Here is a 24,205-nt window from a genome sequence, read left to right as displayed (position 1 = left end):
TACTAACTAGAGCATACAAAACATTTGCCAGACCTATTCTTGAATACAGCTCATCCATCTGGAAACATACCACATCTCTGACATAAATACAATACAACGAGTTCAGAAATATTTTACTAGAAGAGTTCTTCACTCCTCCCAAAACAACAAAATACCTTATACCAACAGATTTGAAATCCTGGGATTAGAAAACTTACAACTCCGTCGACTTCGACATGACCTGTGTTTAACACACAAAATCATCTATTGCAATATCCTTCCTATAAAAGACTACTTCAGCTTCAATCGCAATATTACAAGAGCAAAAAATAGATTCAAACTAAATGTCAACCGCTTCAAGCTTGATTGCAGAAAATATGACTTCTGTAACAGAATTGTTAATGCTTGGAACTCATTACCTGACTCCATAGTCTCTTCTCAAAATCCCAAAATCTTCAACCAAAAACTGTCTACTATTGACCTCACCCCATTCCTAAGAGGACTATAAGAGGCGTGCATAAGAGCACAAAAGTGCCTACCTTCCTGTCCTATTTTTCTATTCATTATATCAAATTAATATAGTTGATAAATATTTTTTTACATACATACATACATACATACATACATACATACATATATATATATATATATTCTTCAAGATATGTTGTTTTATCTATGACAATTGTTTGTGTATACTGTTGTGACAAAAAGAAATAAAAGTGTTAAAATAGCAAAAAAAACAAAAAACTATCTTCTGTCCAGTTGGGAAAGACACTTCTATTAGTCTTCTCAGAAGGTCTCAAAGCAACCATACAGATTTGTCTGGGAACATTCAGTTCTCAACCGTGTTATATAATATTCCCCTTCCTTCTTGTTCTTTGTAAGCCAGAATCATTCTGGTCCATCGGTCAAGGAATGGAAATGGAAATTTTATCTGACCTTTTTCAATTGCAAGAATAACCCGGCCATTTATTTAAGGTAGCAAAATAACCGTTTCAAGCCAAAATAGTTACGGAGACATCCTTTTGGCCTTTAGGTTACCTTTTCTTGAATTAAAAACAGCCCATTCAAACTTACCAGGGCCAGACAGTTCACAGAAATACAGCAGCAGCTGAGGAAAGGAAAAGGTGATGCGTTAAAGGAAATGCGTCACCAACGAAGAGGTCAACAGAGGACGTTGAACTAAAACAGATCCTGATCCCTGCAGAACATCTCACTGTAGTGGGAAAAGCTGGAATAAGAAGACCCTGCACGTCATTGTCTGCATTTCCTTCTGATGTGTCTTTAACTTTCAATCGGATTCAGACCAGATGTCCTTCCCAAAAAATGTCTAGTTCACAGCAGGGCACCCTTCAGATGTCTTGGGAGCTACAGTGGTCAGAATGCCCTATCGGAGAATTCTAGGAGTGAGGGTGAAGGTTCGTTCTCTAAGCTTGTGGGTTGGTTTCCAAACGTTTCATTACCAGGCTAGGTAACATCTTCATCGGAGTTTAGTGGATGTCAGAGCTTCAGGTATGGGTGTCAGAGATGGATTTCAGCAGGTTCTGACCAGTTCTGGAGAACCGGTAGCGGAAATTTTGAGTAGTTCGGAGAACCGGTAGTAAAAATTCTGACTGGCCCCGCCCACATCTATTCTCTGCCTCCCAAGTCCCAGCTGATCATGGGGATTTTGCAGTATCCTTCCCCTGGAGTGGGGAGGGAATGGAGAATTTACAGTATCCTTCCCATGCTACGCCCACCAAGCCACGCCCACCAAGCCATGCCACGTCCACCAAGCCATACCCACAGAACCGTAGTAAAAAAATTTGAAACCCACCATTGATGGGTGTGTCAAGTGAGGGTCTTGGGACGGGTCAGCTGTGAATCATTAACGAGTCTTGTCATGGGTCTTGTGCAGAGCTGGGTTTCTCTTACCTTTACCAACAGTTCGCCCTGCTCAAGTGCACTGTCCATGCATGTGCACGCTGTTCACAGGACCATATGGTTTGAGGTCCTGGGGAGGGCAGGAAGGGAAGAGATGCTGAGGGTGCCTGGGTTTTATGCCCTCTCTGGGGTTTTGAATTGGAGCTTGTATTCTGATTGGTTGTCGGACTCCCATGTGGCTATGCAGGGGTAACTTTATAGGTTGTGTTTTTGAGTCCCAAGTTTGGTTGACTTGTTGGATTGAGTAATGGAAGAGACAGGACTCAGTGCTAACAGTAGCAACAGCTCTTTATTAGTAGATCAGTACAACCCAGCAGTGGGCTCGTCTGACTGCTTGCCCTTTTATAGGGAACTGTCAGACAGGTTGGCCAATGGGGTTTGAGTATTTTCCCGCCGGATTGGTGGACCTGAGTGAAGCCTATGCTCACTTCTATTCAATATGTAACATAATTCTTGCTGGGTGATGATGTAATGAAAAGGCTTTGGGATTCCTATTATGGCTCTGCCTGAAAGAGGTAGATCTTCGTTATGTAGAATAGACTGACCCAGGCCTTAATGGCCCACTGACAAAGGTGGGAGGGGGGGCTCAGTTTCTGTCTCCCTTTTAGGGGAAATATTCTGCTCTTTTAATATTTCCTAAAATATTTCATTTTTCTAGGAGAGGGATGGGTGCTAACTTCCTACATAGTAAAGTATTCTGCTCTGGTCTGATCATATATTTGAAGTGATGTATATTCAGATCGGTGTTTTCTTGAAGGTGGAATCAAAACGAATGTGTTTTGTATTCCTAATCAATTATAAATGAACCCTCTAGCAAGCAGGGCAGCTCCAAATTTATGCAAGTACTTATTCAAGCACAGCTCCTAGTAAGGACCACATTTAACACAGGAAGCATATATGGCCATCTTCACCTCGTTCTACAGAAGACGTCTGCCACTGAGTAAGAGGAAGGAAGCTCACATCCCAAAACTGGCAGAGACATAATTGGCACTATTGTTAAGTAGATAAACAAGCATCGCCGCTATTAATAAGAATAAATATCTCCACATGTTTGTTTTAGCAGGGGCCCAATTTCAGGAACAGCCAGGTCTTGTTGGAATATGTGTCAATAGACTTCTTTGTAAGGAAAACAGCACATTTACGTAGGAAAATCTCTTAAGACCAGGGGTGGGCTTCAAAAAATTTAGCAAGGGGTTCTCTGCCCAGTTGCTGGGTGGGCGTGGCCGTGGTGGGCGTGGCCTAGTTGGCCTCCTGCACCATGGTGAGGGGTACTTTTGCCCTCCCCAGGCTCTGGAGGCTTTTGTTGAGCCTCCGGGAGGGCAAAAATGGCCTCCCCAGGCCCCGGAGGCCCTTTGAAGGATGGAAACAGGCCCGTTTCCGGCCTTCCAGAACTTCCAGTAGGCCCGTTTTTTGCCCTTCTCTAGCTTCCGTGCATGTCCTACACTTACCTGCATCCAAAACGGGCTGCGTGGGGGCTCCTGGAAGGGGTGGGCGACACCAGCCAGGAGTGGGATTTGGGGATTTTCCGAACTGCACAGAATCTTAGCTAGAGGTTCTCCCGAACCCCTGGGAACCTTCAGCAGCCCACCCCAGCTTTAGACCACATATATATCTTAGAAAGTAGATTGAAAACACCCTGCATCAAATCAGGAATATAATTTTAAATGCTGAAATGTCAGGTGCTAATAACCTGGAGCATTTGTCAAGTTCAAACCACAGAAGAGTGGTTATTATTTTTACCTCTAATAAAAGAATCTAGTCAAACAATAGTCAAAGCTAAACTGAAGCTAGATAATGGTCAACAGAATTCAAGGGGGATTTGGGTCTCTTGCGGCAACGCACTGATTCCAAACTGATGGCACCCTTAATTCTGCCTTCCAACTCAGCTTTTTCTTCTCCTGCACAAAGGAAGCATATTATATATTGTAAATGTATGCGTTTTTATTCAAAACTTTGGGTTTTATAGGGCTATGATTGTTCCTCAAGCATTCCTCTATTTCTAGACTCACCAATCCATTCTGAAAATGGAATGAAATATAGCTCTGTATCTACTGAGTATCCATAGCAAGAATACAAGCATTTTTACTAATTCATTTTGTGGGAGGGGGATAAATTTTCTGGCAGTGATCTGGAAATCATATATATTAGAAATCTGATTTAAAAAATAATTTAAGTAAGAGACAACCTCGATGAGGAAACCTATACCTATACATATACAAGTGATGGGTTACTCCTGGTTCGGTCCAGTTCTATAGAACCGGTAGTAAAACCGGCAGGAGGCTCCACCCACCCACCATGATATCATCATGGGTGATCTGCACACGCGCAGAAGTGCACACGTGTGTGAGCGAAGCAAGAGCGTGTGCACAGTCCTGTTGTGAACCAGTAGTAAAGGTAAGTAGAACCCACCCCTGACATATACATATACATATACATATACATATACATATACATATACATATACATATACATATACATATACATATACATATACATACATATATATTATATATGACAAGTTTCCTCATCGAGGTTGTCTCTTACTTAAAATGTTTTTTTAATCAGATTTTTAATGTTTTACTATGCCAGATTTGTATACAACCCGCTCTTGATATGTGTGTGTGTGTGTGTGTATTTGTTAAGTGATTTTTGTCACACTTTATGACTTTTCTTGCCACAATTGTTAAGTGAATTACTGGAGTTGATAAGCTAGTAACCTGGTTGTAAAGTGAATCTGGCTTCCCCATTGATTTTGCTTGTCAGAAGGTCACAAAAGGGGATCAGGATAAGGTTAACTCGGCCTTCCATCCTTCCAAGGTGGGTAAAATGAGGATCCAAAATTGTTGTGGGCAATAGGCTGGCTCTGTAATCCGCTTAGAGAGGACCGTAAAAGCCCTATGAAGTGGTATATAAGTCTAGGTGCTATTGCTATCACCTGACCTCGGGACACAGAAAAAGACATAAATATGAATAAGTTGCCAATCACAACTATGGGAAAGGAATTATAAATTAACTGCATATAAAGAAAATTTATATAAAATGTTTTATAGATGGCATATGTCACCAGAAAGATTATGTCGTGTCCCACTCCTCCGCTGACGGCCAGGTCAGGGAAATCCGAATCAGGCGTGACTCTGAAGCTCTGCCAAAGTCCTAGCAAAGTCCTCAGGGCAGGCAGGAGACCAGAAAGTGACTTCAGCAAGATATGTTTAGACTTTGCCTGACTCAGAGAATGCCAGAAAGCAGGTCCTTTATATAGGCCATGAGGTGTGGCTCCATGACTCAGCACTTATCCAGGCCTGCCCCTCCCTTCCTTCTGTTGCCTCCGTCTATCAAGTCTTCTGACGCGAGGGTCACTCCAGTCTGCAGCTGTTGGCAATTGACCTCCCTCAGGCTCACATGCTGTGGAGGAGGGGGAGGGGTCTAGTTGCTCCGTTTGCCTGGGCATGGAGCCAGAGCTGGGGGCTGGAGATACTTCCTCCTCTTTAGCCTGTCTGGGCATGGAGCCAGGGCTGGGGCCGGGAGGCATACTAGGACATTCCTCCGTGTTCGGAAGCAGATAAGAAGGCCCCGGCTGTGGTGAGATCGGACGAGACACAACAGATTAGCAAAAATGTTTAAGGATAAATCAGCTAAATGTTGGAAATGTTTTCAATTGCTGGGATCATATTATCATATGTGGTGGACATGTACAGAAGCAAAAAAAATATTGGGTTAGAATACAGACATGGTTAGAGGAAATATTGTACCAACATATAGAGTTAAAGCCAGAGGCATTTTTATTGGGTATATTACCAGAGAAATATAGCAAAGAAGATACATATTTGATTATTCATATAGTAACAGTGGCGAGAATTGTATTTGCACAAAAGTGGAAGACAGAAAAAATCCTATCAGAAGGAGAGGTAATAAAAAAGATGTTAGAATGTGCAGAAATGAATAGGTTAACATTGTGAATAAAAGTTAGAGAGGAATAGTTGTATTTCAAGACATGGGGTCGATTTTATGTATGGTTAGAAAAGAAATACGAATAAAAGATTATAGAGAAATAAATTAGATAAGGTATAAGTAAACGAGAGAGAAGACAAAAAAGAAATAGAAACCCAGAAGACACCTTTGTAAATGGAAAAGGGGAAAGGGGGGGGAAAGAAAAATTTTATTATAAAAATGTACATTTACGATGATAAGTGTGAATTTAGTAAAATGAAAAAGTAATTGAAAAAAAAGTAAAAATCGGGATTGCTCGAATACCACTTTGGAAAATACTAAATTGAAAATGAATACAACAATAGAGAATGGAGAGGGATAGAGGAGAGAAGAGAGAAGAGAGGAAGGAGAGAGAAGGAAAGAAGAAAGGTGTCAGCGTTCCAGAAAATCCCCTCGCCAAGTAAAGACTCCGAAGCAAGCATCTTTCAAAGTTCTTTTTACTAGGGTAGGTAAACTGGCACATCTGGGAAAACCCGAATCTGAGAGGTCTGGGTTTTCCCTCAGTAAATCAAAACCCCCAAAACCATCCCCTCACTCCTCTGTCGATCACATGCTCCAATCACCATACATCCCATCTCGAGACAGCACTCCGACCACTCTTTTCCCAGATGCAGGACTGGCCTGACCTTGACCAGCAGGAAGAAAGTTATTATGTCTAATGGCAACCCCTCTACTAAATCCCCCCCCCCCGCCTACTTTCCCACATATGAGAAAGTGGCAGCATGGAAGCTTTCGGCCTAGTATGGCTTCCAAAGCTGACAAAAGGGAAAAGGGGAGGAAGAAAGAGAGGGGAAACAAGAGTAGGAGAGAAGGTTAGAAGGGAGGAAGAAGGGAGGTATGGGGAAAAGGAAGGGGAAAGAGAGAAGGAGAAGGAGAGGAGGAAAGAAGAAAGTAGAAGAGTAGATGGAAGAAAGGAGGGAAAGGAAAGAGAGGAGAGGGAGAAGAAAAGGATTGTTGTAAAACAAAGGAGATGAAATGGTAGAAGAGCAACCCCGAATATACTTAAATTGTTTAGGATGAAGATTGTATTAGTATGAAAGTTAAAAGAAAATATGTATGTTAGTTAAGAAACTGTACATTTAAAATATGTTTATGGGGGGGGGAATAAAAAACTTTTTCAAAAAAAAATGAATCAGTTTGCCAATCATCTGAATTTTGAACACGTGATCATGGAGAATGCTGCAAAGGTCATAACTTTGAAAAATGGTCATAAGTCCCTTTTTTTCAGTGCTATTGCAACTTCGAACAGCCACTAAACGAACGGTTGTAAGTCGAGGTAGGTCTACCTGTACTTTCATTTTAGGGAGTTGCATTCTCGTTTTTAACCTGCCTTTGCACAGCAGAATGTATTGACAGCCTAGTGAAAAGAGAAATGCTGAATGAGGTGCTAGAAACGTAGCGGTGTCAAAAAAAACAAGCCACTTCCATACAGTCTTTGCTTCAAAGGACGGCATGAATAATACCTTCCAGTGACAACGCCAAGATTTTTCAATTTATGCGCCAGAAAATATTCCAGTAAAAATCCCAGTGGGGGCAAGAAGTGCGTGTGTAGGGTGAGGAGCTGGGGGGGGGGCAGAGGATAGATCATCAGTCACTTGATCATAATCGCAGGAACCATTGTTCTCTTTTTTTCTCAAAGGCTATTCAATCTGGAATTGTTTTCCTTTCTTAGCTGTTTGCTGGCATATTTTTTTTTGACACTTTCTTTTCTTTTACCTTTCCACCTATATCAGCATGTTGTTAAAATTGCATTGTTGTTGCACTCGGCACCCATTTCAAGAAATACCTTCTTGGCAACATTTTTCTTCGACATCTGCCTCGTTCTGAACCCGTCAGCACGCGACGATCATAAATGCCTGATCAGAAAGAATGGAGTGATTTTAAAATAATGATAATAATAACAACAACAGCAACAACCAACACACACTTCCGAGTAGCCGTTCCTGAATCTAGGTGTCTTGTGACAGAAGTCATTAAGGGCAGGGGTGGGCTGCTGCGGGTTCGCAGAGGTTCGGGATAACCTCTAGCTAAGATTCTCTGCAGTTCGGAGAACCCCCAAATCCCAGTCATGGATGGCCCCGCCCACTCTACCCCTCCCTTCTCAGGAGTCCCCACATCCCCCTTTTGGATGCAGGTAAGTGCAGGGTGCGTGCGGAGCTCAGGGAGGGCGAAAAAAGGGCCTACCGGAAGTTTTGGAAGGTCTCCAGAGAGCCTCCAGAGCCTTGAGAGGATGTTTTCGCCCTCCCGGAGACTTGAGGAAACCCTCCGGAGCCCGGGAAGGGCAAAAATGCCCCCCCTGCTGTGGTGCAGGAGGCTGACTAGGCCACACCCACCATGGCCACACCCACCCAGCAACCAGGCAGAGAACCCCTTGCTAAAATTTTTGAAGCCCACCTCTGCCTAAGGGTTGTCTGCTCTTCTTAAATCGTGCTCAGATCCAAAGTTTCCTTGATTTGCCTCAAAACACTTCAACCGTTGCAGAAGGGGAAAATAATTTAAAAGAAAAGGAAGATAAATTTGGCCAGGAAGGAAAATAAGGATCACAGGTATGCTGAAATGCAAATCCACCAGAAGTGAGGAGTCAGATGGCACAATCCCAGCATTTATTTATTTGTATCCCACCTTTGTTGATCATGGTCAGCGGTTTAAGACGCTGAGCTTGTCAGCTGAAAAGCTGGCAGCCTGGGTTCGAGACCCGAGAGCCGCACAACAGGGTGAGCTCCCGTTTCTTGCTCCAGCTACTGCCCACCTAGCCGTTCGAAAGCATGAAAATGTAAGTAGTTTAATAGGTAACACTTATTACCTATAATAAGGTAATTATACCTTATTATAGGTGGGAAAGTAACAGCCATGCTGACCTTATGACTACAGAAAATGTCTTGGACAAGGCCGGCTCCTCAGCCAAAAAACAGAGATGTATACTGTACCCTAGAGTCAGATGTGATTGACAGGGAAACCTTTACCTTTATTATTTTTACAAATATCTTAAGGTGTCTAACATATCCAGCACACCTTCCTCCTTCTATGTTCCTCGTAACAACAACCCTGTGAGGGTGGGGTTGGGCTGAGAGAGAGTGACTGGCTCAAAGTCACGGTCTTTCATGGCCAAAGTGGGACTTGAACTCCTGATCTCCTACTTTTTAGTCTTGGGCCTTAACCACTGGACCAAACTGGCTCTCTATGTTATCCCAGGTTCAATCAGCTGCAATGCTTGGCATATGCGGAAGGTCAAGTGGTTTAATAGATTACCTTCCTTCCCTCTCCAGCATTAGGAAAAGGACAGCTGCCCACTGGCTATTCACTGCCCCATGGAGTCATTTCTTCCTGGGTTGCTGGACTGATGTTCTCCATTGTTGCAATCGACCCAACAACAATCTGTTAAATCAATGAATTATCTTCGCCTATACAGATAATCCTCAATTTATGATGGTAATTCAGTCTAGATTTATGGTTGTAAGCAGTGGTGGGATTCAAACAGTATAACAACCGGTTCTCTCCCCTAATGACCAGCTGGGTGGGCGTGGCCATGGTGGGCGTGGCCATGGGGTGTGACAGACAGCACTCAGCCTCCTGCATCCCCCAGAAAGCAAAAACAGGCTGCAAGAGGTGTGCCCCCCCCCCGCCCCATTTTGGGCCTAGTAGGCCTCCCTGCAGCCTCCTGCGAGCAAAAACGGGGTATGGAAGGGGCGGGGCAGGAAGGGGCAGGGCCAGCCAGCAATTTAACAACTGGTTCACCCGAACCAGCCTGAACCGGCTGAATCCCACCACTGGTTATAAGCCGTGCTAGTCGTTAAGTAGGTCATCATGTAACTGATGTGCCCAGCTGAATGACCTTTTTTCTAGCAGCGGTTGTGAAAAGAAAAGCCATAATGCAAGCCCATATTCACCAAAGAAGCTTTAGTTTATGTGGGTTATATAAATCAATCAATATTTACAATATTAGGAATTGAAACTGAGAAATTTTGAAATGTTTACTTGACTTTGGGGGTCCCCCGGGAGGGCCTTGAGGAGTCCCTGGAGGTCTCGGCACCACACTTGAAGAGCCTCTATTCTATTCCAAAGGCTCTCAGGAGAAAATCCTCAAAAGACAATCCCCATTTTGAAATTTTGCCCACTTAAAAGAGGAAAAGAAGAGGCGTGGGAGAAATTCTCTCGACGGAGGGTTAAGGAAATGCCCAACAAAAGTCCCGACGGAGTGTAGGAAGTTAGCACCCACCCCTCTCCTAGAAGAATGAAATATTTTAGAAAATATTAAAAAGGGGCATAATATTATATTTCCCTGGATGAGAAATGGAGAAACATGTTTTAAAGACAAAGCAGCTTCCTGCAGCTTCCTGTATCCCCCCCACCTTTGTCAATGGGCCAGAGGCAGAAACTCACTTTGTCAATGGTCCATCATCTGCAACACAATAGGACCCATCTAGCAACAGAAACTCACCACATGGCACCTGGGAAGATTACATCAGCAGCAAGGCCAGCTAAGACCCCCACCCCCTGGGAGTCTGACAACCAATCAGGATACTCTTCTTGTGCCCCAGGAAATTCAAAGCTCAGAGAAAGCATAAAGCCAGGGCGCGCACAGCATCTCAGCCCTTTTCTGTTCAGGAACTCAAGCCATGTGAACCTGACCACCATTAAACCATCTTTCCAAGCAGTCTCCATTTTTTCCAGTGTCTTTTTCCCCACTTGGAATTGAACCCGGATGGACATTTTCTTCCAACAGGAGTGTTGAGTTTCCGTTTAAATGTTAGCAATGATTTCTTAATGTTATTCCTGATTTGCACTGTGCATCATCGCAATATTTATTCAGTGACGTCAAATCACTGCTGAGACCTTTTTTAAAAATAATAATAATAATAATTGCACAGAAACAAATAAGCTGCCATTTCAAGCAGCCCATTTCACACAGTTGCAATTTATTATTTTGACTAATGCACATGTTAAATATGAGAGAGAGAGGGGAGGGGGAGAGGGAGAGAGGGAGGGAGGAGGGAGGAGGGGGAGAGAGAGAGAGAGAAAGTTTTTTGGTTCATTTCGCTCCATTTCGGGAAGATAACTAGGCACCCCTAAACCAACTAAATCTATTCAAAATATCCGCAGAAAATTCAACAGCCAATGGAGGTAAATTAGGATTTGTTTTGTTGGAAGAAATGGCCATCTGGGTTCAGTTCCAAGTGGGGAAAAAGACACTGGAAACATGGAGATTGCTTGGAAAGATGGTTTAATGGTGGACAGGATCACATGGTTTGAGTTTCTGAATAGAAAAGGGACGTGATACTGAGCGCGCCTTGGTTTTATGCTTTCTCTGAGCTTTGAACTTTCTGGGGCACAGGAAGAGTATCCTGATTGGTTGTCAGACTCCCAGCGGGTGGGAATCTTAGCTAGCCTTGCTGGCTAATGTAATCTTCCCAGGTGCCATGTGGTAAGTTTCTGTTGCTAGATGGGTCCTAATGTGTTGCAGATGATGGTCCATTGACAAAGGTGGGGAGAATGAGTTTATGTCTCTGGCCCATTGACAAAGGTGGGGGCAGGCAGGAAGCTGCAGGGAGCTGCTTTGTCCTTAAAACATGTGTCTCCATGTCTCATCCAGGGAAATATAATATTCTACCCTTTTTAATATTTTCTAAAATATTTCATTCTTCTAGGAGAGGGGTGGGTGCTAACTTCCTATAGTCTTATGAGATATAAGGCAAGGATTGCAAAAATTACGCTGGAGGGAAAAGAGGCAGAAAATTGAGAGAATGTGTCCATGAACATCAACTGGCAGTCAGCAAATATGATGACACCTCCTTAATTCCACAACACACTGATCAGTTCAACCACAATTCTGGGAAAGGGTAGATTTGTTAGAACAGTGTTCCTTAACCTTGACAACTTTAAGATGTGTGTTCCCCAGCCAGCCATAATTCTGGGAGGTTGAAGTCCACAGACCTTAAAAGATGCCAAGATGGAGAAACATTGTCTTAAACCAAGCCAGATCCTATCAATTATGGATGCTGAACTAGGATGGGAAGAACAGGGCACGCCTCAAATGAAAAGCACATGAATTTCAAAGCATGTTCTCCAGGAAAGTGAATCTATGGTCTTCAACCTGTCTTCAGAACTTACATGCAAGCAATCACAGAGACCACTATTATAAGCTGTTTCTTCTCTGCATCCTCCTTTTTAAAAAGTGGTGGTTGCTAGTGTAGGAAGTTAGCACCTACCCCTCTCCTAGGAAAATCAGATATTTTAGAAAATATTAAAAGGGCAGAATGTTTCCCCTAAGATGGAGGCAAAAACTCAGCCCCCCCACCCACTCCCGCTTTGTCAATGGGCCATTAAAGCCTGGGCCAGTCTATTCTACATAACAAAGATCTACCTCCTTCAAGCAGAGCCATAGTAGGAATTGCCTAAAGCCCTTTCATTATATCATCACCCTGCAAGGCTCAACCAAGCCTGGGATTCAAAAGATAATTTACAACTCCACCTTCTTATTTATTTTATTCCTGTTGTTGCGAGAAATGTCCTATGGCTCTGCCTGAAGGAGGTAGATCTTTGTTATGTAGAATAGACTAGCCCAGGTCTTAATCAGGGGTGGGTTCCAAAACTTTTTACTACCGGTTCTCTGGGCGTGGCTTATTTTGTGGGCGTGGCTTTATGGTCATGGGTGTGGCTTTATGGTCATGGTCATGTGATGGTGGGCGTGGCTTGGGGGTCATGTGACTGTGTGGGCATGGCTTGGGGGTCATGTGACCGGGTAGTCATGTGACTGGGTAGGCATGGCTTTGTGGTCATGTGACTGAGTGGGCGTAGCTGGTTGGTCATGTGACTGGGTGGGTGAGGCCAACTTGATGTCACTCAGGTCAAGGGTTAGGGTTAGGTTGCCTGGCCTCCCCTCAACTCGCAGGCCTCAACGAGATAATTTCCTTTTATTTACTATTACTTAACATCCAAAATATAGTATTTAATTCAATGTATATATGCCATATGTGTACATACATATTACATAGTATAGGGTGTGTATAGGCACATTATCTACTATATATAATGTATATGTATGTACACATACACACACACAGAGCTCTTCTAAAACTATACACATTCAACCTCACTTACTACATTTGGAAAAACACACCCGGAGTCCACTTTCTGTCACACATTTAACTACAAGTTCTGTACATTTAGAACATTTCACACACCTTCAGATGTTCTTCCCTAACTTGCACATGACTGTTAGAGCCAGGAGAGGTCATGGATTGAGTAAAATGTGGTGAAACTCACTTTACAACGCTCTTGCCTAGCAACCAAATTTTGGGCTCAATTCTGGTCATAAGTCAAGGACTATCTCTGTCTTCCTCTGCATGGCAGCCTTGTCCTAGTAAACTCTTCCTTTCTGGCAATTTTCCTCTCTGTTAGAGGAACCAAAACAATCCAGACAATATAAGGTTTCCTGCTGAAGCAGGAGGGTTGGACTAAATGGCCTCCAAGGTCCCTTCCAGCCCTAGATTGTTGTCCTCTTTCAAAGTGTCTTCTGAAGCCACGTCTAGTGCCAGGGTTTGTGGTTCTTCCTTCCTCTTCCCTCCCTCCCTCCCCCCCCCTCTCTCTCTCCCATCCTTCCTTTCTTTCTCTTTCTGTCTTTCTCTTTTTTCTCTCTCTCTCTTTTCTCTCTCTCTCCCTTCTTTCTTTCTTTCTTTTTCTTTCTTTGTCTCTTTCACTCTCCCTCTTTCCTTCTTTCTCTTTCTTTGTCTCTTTCTCTTTCTTTTTCTTTCTCTCTCTCCCCCTCCCTCCCTCCGAAATGCCAGCAAAACCCCTCACTTCGCTACTAAAGTGGTCTAGGGCAGGGGTCTCCAACCTTGGCAACTTTTAGACTTGTGGACTTCAACTTCCAGAGTTCCTCAGCCAGCAAAGCTGGCTCTCACATCGCTTCTCGGCCAGAGCAACAAAGCCCCTCCCGGACCTCCAGTCTCTGCAGCCCTCCGGATCACTTGATCCAGCCAACAGCCCCTCCGAACGCCGCTGTACCCCCCAAATTTCACCCGCGAGCCAAGCGCTGGGAAGGCAACCCCATTCCCCACCGGAACGGCGAAAGGCAGACCTTAGTCCAGCGCTCGGGCCTTTCTTCGCGTTTCCATCCCAAGTGAGGGCAGCTGCGGCTGACTTGGGATGGAAACGCAGAGAAATGCCCGGCAAAGCAACTGCTTTTTCCTCTCCGACTTCTGTTGGTAGAGAGAAGGAAGAGGCAGAGGTGGTGGCGGCAGTGGAAGGGAAGGGGCCAATCACAGCCAGTGTGGTTACCTGGCCGGCTCCCTTTGCATGGCTCCTTTCAGCGCCGCCAAACACACGCACAAGGAGGCCTCCTTCAAGAGGCTTCAGAGGCTTTTTTTTTTCTTTTCCTCTTCCTGCAGCTGCCTCGATGGCTTTGTGGCGCGGAGGACGCCGCCTCCCGAGGTTTAGGGAGGGAAGCGGGGCACATTAAAGAAAGATAAAAGGGAAGCGGGCTGGGGGGCAAGCTGGCCATGGGGACACCGTGGAAGGCAGGCAAGCATGGCAGGGCTTTGGGAAGGGAGTAAGCTTCTTGCTCTCTTCCCCATAGCCGGACAGCCCTGCCATGCCTGTATGCCTTCCCAGTGGTCCCGGTGGGCAGGCATGCTTGCTTGCCTTCGCAAGCTGGTCTCAGGGACACTGGGAAGGCAGGGAAGCATGGCAGGGCTACGGGCTGCGGGGAAGGGAGTAGGGGAGGCAATCTGGGATGAGGGGGGGCAGGGGCAACTAGGTAGGCTGCGACTCGCAGGCTTACTTAAAGTGACCAGATATCAGCGATGGCAAAACGGGACACCATTGATGGGGGGGCGGGCTGCGCATGCGTGCTGAGTCTTGCCATCTGCCTGAAGGAGGAGGAGCGGCTGCTGCTTCTCCGCTCTTCCAGGCAGGCTCGGCTCTCCTCTCGGCTCTTCCAGGCAGGCTTGGCTCTCCTCTCGGTTCTTCTCTTCTGCTCGGGTGAAGTCAAGCGGCATCTCTCCTCCCTCTCGCGCCCCCTTTTCTGCCACTCCCCCTTCTCTGCCTCCTCCTCTTGCGTTGCCACCTCCCATTTTCAGAATGGGAGTGAAACAAAAAAAAACATCAGGACTTTTTGGAATTGCCGCGGGACGCGGGACAAATTATAAAAAGCGGGACTGTCCCGCCAAAAGCGGGACGTCTGGTCACTATAGCTTACCTGGGAGGCAGATCAGGGCTGCTCAGTTGGGCCGCAGTGCTTCAGGCAGGCAAGCTGCAAGCGAAGACCCACACAGTATAAATGAGGAGTGACTGGTTGGAGGGGGCAGGGCGAGCGAGTGTCAGGCGGCTGGGGCGAGCAAGCAGGGACCGGTTCAGGGGCGTGGCCAGCCAGCAATTACTAGCAGTTCAGCGAACCAGCCCAAATTCCCGCTACCGGTCCTCCCGAACTGGTGCGAACCAGTAGCAACCCACCGCTGAGTTTGAGTAGTTGGCAGAATGTAGCTAACTGCTGGATCCATCTGCTGCTAAAGAGCTAAGATGGTTGGGTTGAAAAACAAAACAAAACCAGATTTTAAATCAAAGCTGGAATACGCATGTCCAGGCTGGGAGCGACAGGAAGACACCTTCATCTATTTCTATGCTCAGGAAGCGGGGAATGGCCCTGTGATGGGGCAATCAGGAAAGGCAGCTCTGCCCTTCCTGAAAGTTTTCGATCTTTCTTTGAAATCCCTCTGATGTTTCTTCTGGAAAAGAAGAAGGAGACTCTCCTTGTAACCGATAAAAGCTGCTGGCTGCTACAAAGAGTGAGTTCCATTAAACTTCCTTTGTATGCGAGACTGGCCCCCAATAATTCACTAACTAAGGGCATTTCCCCAACGGCTGAATTAAAGTGCTCTCCACCCATCCTTGTGACAGCAGGAAAGGAGACCAAGGTGGCATTGGCTGGTACCACCGCTCAACCCTATCCGTGCCAAGAAAAGGATAAAATGTCCCCTGCAATGCAAACTCTGCCCTTTGTGTTATGGTATCACAATACTGTTAATGTCTCATTGCAGGTAATCCTTGACTTAACCACCACAATTGAGCCCAAAATCAGGAACCGGGCCATGCAGGCGAGCAAAACTTCATCTGCATATGTATGGGATATACATGATAAAACCATACACATCCCTTGGACCCCAAGGTAGTTTGAGCTGCTCAGTGGTGGGATTCAAATAATTTGACAACCGGTACTCTGCCCTGATGACCGGCTGGATGGGCATGGCCGGGGGGGGGGGGTGACAGGCAGCACTTGGCCTCCTGCACCCCCCTGGAAGCAAAAATGGGCTGCAGGGCAGGCACCGCCCCCCCCCCGCTCCAGTTTGGGCCTAGTAGACCTTCCTGCAGCCTCCTGGGAGCAAAAACGGGCAATTGGAGGGGCTCATCGCACCCCCTAGGCCCCATTTTGGGCCTAGTAGGCCTTCCTGCAGCTTCCTGGGAGCAAAAATGTGACACCTGAAAGGGGCGGGAAGGGGAGAGACGGGGCCAGCCAGCAATTTAACAACCGGTTCGGCTGAACCAGCCCGAACCGGCTGTATCCTACCACTGGGGCTGCTGCTCTACAGGGTACAAAATCAAACATGGCCTCTATGAATGTGTGTTTTACAAGTGGGTCTCATTTTATGACCAGTCATTTAGCAACCATCCAAACTTACAACGCACCCTGAAAAGGTGACTTATGATCTGTTTTCAAACTTCCAATGTCTTCCTCCACCCCCACCCTCCATTACATCACTGTATTTTGGGCACTCCCCAATCAGCTGAAATTTAAATGTCACGTAACCGTGATTGAACATGTTTTTGCCGGAAACTTGGTATTTACATCCGGTTTCCATCAAAAACCGCCCCATACAAACAGTTTAACACCTTATATAAGTACTAAAAATGTAAAACGACTTCTGTGTTTGTTTTACAACCAGCGCATTTGCTTATCAATTACCAAAAACGTTCATAAAATCAGTCATGCGGTGACCCACTTTATGACAGCCATGACTTTATGACAGTGGTGAAATCTGAACTGGTTTATTACTTGTTCGCTGGCTGTGCATGCACACCTTGCACCAAATGCGCACTGTGCACGCACGCATGTGCCATGCACACGACATGTGAGCTGCACACGTGCACACGCAGCGCACATCCAAAGGAGGCTTGGGAAGGTAAGTAGAACAACATGGGAGGGGGTGATCAGCTGTGGCGCGTGTGGGAACCTTAAAAACTTTTTAAAAGCATTCTGTTTTTTGCCCGGCTTGGGTGAATAGGTAGTCAAAAAATGCTCAGAAAGTTAAAAAAAAAAAGTTCCGACGATCGCGCATCGCTCAGCTGATTGTTGGAACTTTTTTTTTACATTTTTTACTGGTTTGGTGAACCAGTAGCGTTTTTTACTACCGGTTCGGGTGAACCGGCCCGAACCAGTGGCATTTCACCCCTGCTTTATGACCATAGTTGGTCTGTACTACTACCCGTATTACTTAGGTGAACTTGCATATGGATTTAAAATAAGAAAACAGGCATACAGCAGATGCAAAAATTAGGACACCCCCCCCCTTCCACTCAGTGTTTTTTGCCACTTCCTTTGGAACAAGGAATAGCTTTCAGAAACTTCCTTTGGCTAGATACAGATCTTATTATTCTTGCCTTTGGATTTCCCTCCCCCACAACACACACACACACAAACACTGATTTTAGAAATTTGTTAGCCTATTCCAAAGGCATTTCAGCATCTGTTAACCCTTTTATGTGTTCTAACATGAATTCAGTTCAGTCTAATTTGCACACTCATAGGATGTAACTTTTGGGGACGCGGTGGCTCAGCGGCTAGGATGTTGAGCTTGTCGATCAAAAGGTCAGCAGCTCAGCAGTTAGAATCCCTAGTGCTGCTGTGTAACGGGGTGAGCTCCCGTTACTTGTCCCAGCTTCTGCCAACCTAGCAGTTCAAAAGCACGTAAAAAATGCCAGTAGAAAAATAGGACCACCTTTGGTGGGAAGGTAACAGCGTTCCGTGCGCCTTTGGCATTTAATCATGCCAACCACATGACCACGGAGACGTCTTCAGACAGCGCTGGCTCTTTGGCTTTGAAACGGAGATGAGCACTGCCCCCTAGAGTCGGCAACGACTAGCACATATGTGCGAAGAGAACCTTTACCTTTACCTTAGGATGTAACTGACATCTCCCTGTATGACATATCTTTACCATTACTGGCTGAATAGGCTGGGCTTATGTTAGGGATAAGTAGTGCTCTCAAATTGATTCCAGAAAGGTGCTTTGGGATATTATTTGTGGCTGTTTGCATTAGGTACCACATGATCCCAATCAGGGGTGAAATCTAAAAATTTTCCCTACCAGTTCTGTGGGTGTGGCTTAATTGGTGGGCATGGCTTGGTGGTCAGATGACTGGGTGGGCGTGGCCAATAACAATAAATAATAAAAATAATAAATAAAGTATACAAAACAATAAGAGGTACCAAAAACCAACTTTCACACTTTACACACACACCACACCACACAACACAACACGACTCACACACAATGTAAAAGCAGCTGCACCTCACCCAATCTGGCTTCCAGCCCATTTCTGTTCGATTCTTTCAGAGTCACTGTGAGTTTTTTGACCAAAAAAATTCTTTTTTTTAAATCAGGAAACATACCTGTTGTGTCTCGCCCACTCCCCCTGCCGCAGCCGGGCCCCTCTTATCTCCTACTGGATGCTGATAGTTCGGAAGAATGTCCTGGCATGCCTCCAGGCCCCAGCCCTGGCACCATGCCCGGACAGGCCGAGCAAGACGAAGGGCCTGACGTGCCTTCAGCCCCCAGTCCTGGCACCATGCCCAGGCAAACGGAGCAACTAAACCCCTCCCCCACAGCATGTGAGCCTGAAGAATGTGAAGCCAGTCATGAACTCAGATTACCAACAGCTGGAGGCTGGAGAGATCCTCGCTTCCGGAGAATTGAGAGGCTACGTCAGCAAAAAGAAGGGAGGGGCAGGCCTGGATAAGTGCTGAGTCATGGAGCCACACCCCATGGCTTATATAAAGGATCTGCTTTCTGGCATTCTCTGAGTCAGGCAAAGTCTAACTTGGATTGCTGAAGTCACTTCCTGGTCTCCTGCCTGCCTTGAGAACTCTGATAGGACTTTGGCGGAGCTGCAGAGGCACGCTTGATACGGACTTCCCCGACCCGGCCGTCAGCGGAGGAGTGGGACATGACATCACCAATCTACCAGGCTTGCTTTCGTCTAGCAGAGCCATACTGGTCTACTTGCCTTTTTTGGGACTGCACCGGTCTACCTTCTTTAAAGTTGACTTTGTATATAAATATACAAATAGGATGAAGACTATTGCTAACATAGTGTAAGCCGCCCTGAGTCTTCGGAGGAGGGCGGGATATAAATGTAAATAAATAAATAAAATAAATAAATAAAAATAGAGGCACAGATCTACTAGCCGCCTACAGTCCTGATCAGTTGTAGTGCGGCCCTTTGAAGCGCCACGGCAGTCATTTAAGGCCGTTTGCAGTTATATCACCACCGACAGCTTCAGGGACAGAGAAGAGGAACAGCAAGGCGTGGGCGGGGAGGGGGGCAGGGATTTTTACTACCGGTTCTCCGAACTACCCCCCCCCCATTGCTACCGGATCGCGCAATCCTGTCTGAACCAGGAGCATTTCATCCCTGATCCCAATAAGCAATAGCAATAGCACTTAGACTTATATACTGCTTTACAGTGCTTTACAGTCCTCTCTAAGTGCTTTACAGAGTCAGCCTATTGCTCCCCAACAATCTGGGTCCTCATTTTACCCACCTCGGAAGGATGGAAGGCTGAGTCAACCTTGAGCCTGGTGAGACTTGAACTGCCAAATTGCAGGCAACCAGCAGTCAGCAGAAGTATCATGCAGTACTGCATTCTAAGCACTGCGCCACTGTGGTTCTTTAATGGCTGCTTTAGCAATGGCAGTGCCCCACAGTGCTTTACACCACACTCCAGAGTGTACAGAGTCCACCTATTGCCCCCCAACAATCTAGGTCCTCATTTTACCAACTCTGGAAGGATGGAAGGCTGAGTCAACTTTGAGTCCTATTGGGATCGAACTCCAGGCTGAATTTGCCTGCAATACTGCATTCTGCACAACATTGCACCAACAGGATTCTTAAAAAGTTGGTGACAAACACAACAACCATACACCTGCAATACTCCAAAACTTCTGAAATGATTTCCAAATTGCTGAAAGGCTTTAATTTTTTTTGGTTTTTTATATCTACTTTCTGGTTATTTATTTTTCTGTTTACCGAATTTTCCTACAAGAAGTAATGATGTGTGATAGCTGGCTTAGAAGCTAAACAGATGGGAGAAAAATATGTTGATTAAAAACAAAGTGTGGTTATTACGAGGTTCTGTTCCAGGTAGCACAAGAATGTGTGTGTGTATGTGTTTGTGTCTATGTGTTTATCGTATCACGGAACTTCACTTGGAACCTTTACTAAAAAACTCAGTCTCACTGAGTTGAAATCTGAAATGGTTTTCTTAATAGGGGTCAATTGGCTGGCTCCGGAAAATTTGGTAGCACACCATTAAAGATTAATAGTTGACTTTGTATATAAATATACAAATAGAATGAGACTATTGCCTTACACAATGTAAGCCACCCTGAGTATTCGGAGAAGGGCGGGATATAAATGTAAATAAAAAAATAAAAAAAAGCAACATTTTCAAAAAAGGACTTCAACTTTGCATTAAATGTCCCATCCACGGCTCTGCTATCATAATTCTAAAGGTCATGCAATAAAACAATTGCCCATTCCTGAGAACCCAACTGGGAAATAAAAATGGGGTCAGATTTTCAATGGAAAATTCAAATGTTCTTCCAGGTTCTTTAGCCCTATTAGACCCACGTGTATATTTTGAATCAGGATTGAGGCTGGTGGGAAAGGATAAATCCTTCAGGCATAAATCTTCAGTGTGGAACTGTGTTGGTTGAGAAAATCGTGGGTGATTTATTGGAGATTAGCAGATCAGAGTTGAGGAATGTAAAACGCTTTCCGCTCATATCCCTCCCTGTAAATTTTTGTTCGGCCTTATGCCTGCTCAATTACATGCATACAAGAAAAGAAACGGAAAATGAGATGCTGGCATTGCTTTTCCCTTTTCTCAGGAATGAAAACAGATGTAAGGAATGAGGCGTGTAAGGCATCTCCTTTTCTCATGTTAGTTTAGAACAGGGGTCCCCAACCTTTTGGACCTCACAGACCACTACATTCATAATTTTAAATCCCACGGACCACTAATATGATCTGCCTAAATGACCGCTTGGGTGGGCGTGGCTAGCTGGTCATGTGACTGTGTGGGCGTGGCCAACTCTGGCCAACACAATGTCACTCACATCGAAGGGCACCTCGCCAGCCTCTACTCACCCCTCGCCTGCCACGCACTCCTCACCTCCCTGCCTGGGCTCCTTAGGGCCCCAACAGGAAGCAGTTGTTGGAGCTAAGCAGCCACCACTAGAAAGAGCTGGCAAAACAGCTCAGTACAAATTGGATCTGACTGAGTAGAAGGCTCGGTAGAAGCACCTCACTGAGGATTAGGAGCATAGGCTTTCCAAGCAGAGGGAAGACCTGCAGGAGTGCAAGACCAGGTACCGCCTGAAGGCTCAGCGGGCTGAGATGGTCAGCCAGTTCCAGGCCATGATGCAGTCCCACTGGAACAAGGCCCTCTAGCTGTTCGCCACCAGCAGCGCTTCCCTCCAGCCTTTACCCAAAGCCCTGCACCAGGAGGCTGAAGCAGACCCCAAGTTGGAATTTCTGCCCCCCTCCGACCCACACAAAAAGACCCCGAAGGGAGAGACTCTTTGCAGCAACACAAACATTCATTGCACGTATCCGGCCCAGGTCTGAGGACCCCTGATTTAGTGCAATATAAAAAATGCAAATAATTTTTCTGCGGACCACCAAATTTTCTTGGTGACTGCTGGTTTAGAAGACTGTTATCCTTAGTTTAAAAGGAGTGAGCAGCAAATGCTTAAAATGTATCTAGGTTAGAGAAGCATTGTTGTAGCTAAATATTCATTGTGGACATTGTGCTTAAAATTTGGTTCTTTGGTTCTTTCATTACCTCAGATGAAGTCCTGTAGACAGAATGGCTTGGCTTGGCAACCATAAAACAACCATGACTGGACAGATCTTCAGTCCTGGAACAAATGACATGGGATGAGATATGGGTTTATAAACAATGTGGCCCTCTAGTCAGACCTGAATTAAGTTAAAATTATAAGAAACGAGCCACATATGAGACATTAAGAGGAGTTTCCTGACAATAAGAGCTACTGGCTAGTGGACTCAGCGGCCACATTAAGTATCAAAATCTCCTTCACTAGAGATAGTTGTTGACTTACAACTAGTCATTTAGTAACTGTTGAAAGTTATGGTGGTTCTACCAGGAGGGTTAATTATGATCCAGATTCAAAGTTACGTTCTTAATCTCCTCCACGGTTGCACATCTATGGCTATTTGAAATGTACCATAGTAACATGACAGCATTTTACAATGGTTTTGCAAAAAAACAGCATTTATTTCTGGTTAGCGGCAAAACCAGTGGTGAAATTCAGGTTTTTTTTATTACTGGTTCTGTGGGCGTGGCTTGGTGGACATGATGTGGCTTGGTGGGTGTGGCTCGGTGGGCGTGGCAGGGGAAGGACACTGCAAAATCTCCATTCCTTCCCCACTCCTGGGGGAAGGATATTGCAAAATCTCCATTTCCACCCAATTCTGGAGCCAGCCAGAGGTGGTATTTGCCAGTTCTCCAAACTACTCAAAATTTCCGCTACCGGTTCTCCAGAACCTGTCAGAACCTGCTGAAAAACACCACTGGACAAAACTCATCCAGCATTGTCTGAAGACATTTTCGATGATTGTTTGGCCAGCATGACTATATGCCAAAGGTGCACAGAACGCTATTGCCTTCCCACCAAAGTGGTACCTATTTATCTACTCACATTTGCATGCTTTTTGAACTGCTAGGTGAGCAGGACCTGAGGCATGAACGGGAACTCACTCCATTGCATGGCCCTCGGGTCTTGAACCCAAGCTGTCAGCTTTCCAGCTGACCAGCTCAGCGTCTTTAACCGCTGAGCCATCACACACAACCCTTCCCCCCCCACACTATCTTCAATTCAATAGGAGACCACTTCAGAGTGTCTGGAAGGCAAAAGTGATCATATTAATTGCAATCCCTTTTAAAATGTCACTCTTCTTGTTATCCATTATGATTGGGGAAGGCCTACGTGCAGTCAAACCTTCCCTTAAAAAGACTAGGAACGTATCAGCGTTGAGAAAGAGGGCCAGGGAAATTTGACTGTCCCAGTGCGAGCGCTCTTACCTTCTATGACCAGTTTGGCTGGTTTATTCCTTCTCGTGCACTTTCTAATTAAAACCAATTGCTGAGCATTCATAAAATATACAATCGGTATTCTGATGACTGCAGGCAGATGCATAGCCCTGTTTTTTTCTGTCCGATGAAAGAAGCTTCAGCAAACACAGCCACGTCTGGTCTCGTTTCTTTCTTCACATTTCACTACAGGCCTTTGTCAGGTCAATGACTCTTTTAAAAATAAGGAAAACATGGACCAGTGCCCAGCTTAGATCTTGCTGACAATGCAGTTCCTTTAAGTAGGTATGGAACACTGCTACAACCCAGCGGGAAGAGAAAGAGAGAAGTTCTGCAATCCATTATGTTGCATTTAATGGTACATTGAAACCTATCACCTTATCCGGGCATTTGTCAATGAGAAAGCCCATGGGACATGCCGTATAAGCAACATGCTTTTTAACTATGTCAACGTGGGTTTGTTTTTTGCCTGTTAAATAAATAATAATAATAATTTTTTCCAGTCTGGCTGTGGCTGTCTTTACTTCCTCATCCTTTACTCTCCATCCTTCGTCATTTCAACAATTCCGAATCTAATTATTGACAGACAGATAAGATGGTTCATCATACAATCTTGAATTTTTTGGGGGTTCTTTCCAAGGGTGCTATTCAGCAGGTTCTGACAGGTTCTGGAGAACCAGTAGCGGAAATTTTGAGTAGTTCAGAGAACTGGCAAATACCACCTCTGGTTGGCTCCAGAATGGGGTGGGAATGAATTGCAATATCCTTCCCTCAGGAGTGGGGAGGGAATGGAGATTTTGCAGCATCCCCCCCCCCTGAGGTGGGGAGGGAATGGGGATTTTGCAATATCCTTCCCTGCCACGCCCACCAAACCACATCCACAGAACCAGTAGTAAAAAAATTGGAATTACATCACTAATTCTT

General features: G+C 45.3%; 1 long non-coding RNA gene across 2 annotated transcripts; it reads right to left on the bottom strand.

Moving 5' to 3' along the window:
* Positions 1–5,721: 5,721 nt before the first annotated feature.
* LOC131199834 (uncharacterized) lies at positions 5,722–23,547 on the bottom strand. Of its 2 annotated transcripts, XR_009155437.1 has the most exons (4): positions 23,273–23,547; positions 22,010–22,085; positions 7,606–7,745; positions 5,722–7,246 (listed from the first exon to the last, which is right to left on the bottom strand). It is a non-coding gene; the product is annotated as an uncharacterized LOC131199834 (long non-coding RNA). The 2 variants fall into 2 exon arrangements; XR_009155436.1 differs by having other exon boundaries at positions 5,722–7,745; positions 23,273–23,546.
* Between the last annotated feature and the right edge of the window lie 658 nt (positions 23,548–24,205).

The sequence above is a fragment of the Ahaetulla prasina genome, chromosome 5 (genome assembly GCF_028640845.1).
Source record: "Ahaetulla prasina isolate Xishuangbanna chromosome 5, ASM2864084v1, whole genome shotgun sequence".
NCBI lineage: Eukaryota > Metazoa > Chordata > Lepidosauria > Squamata > Colubridae > Ahaetulla > Ahaetulla prasina.
This window is presented reverse-complemented; position numbering and strand designations above follow the sequence as displayed.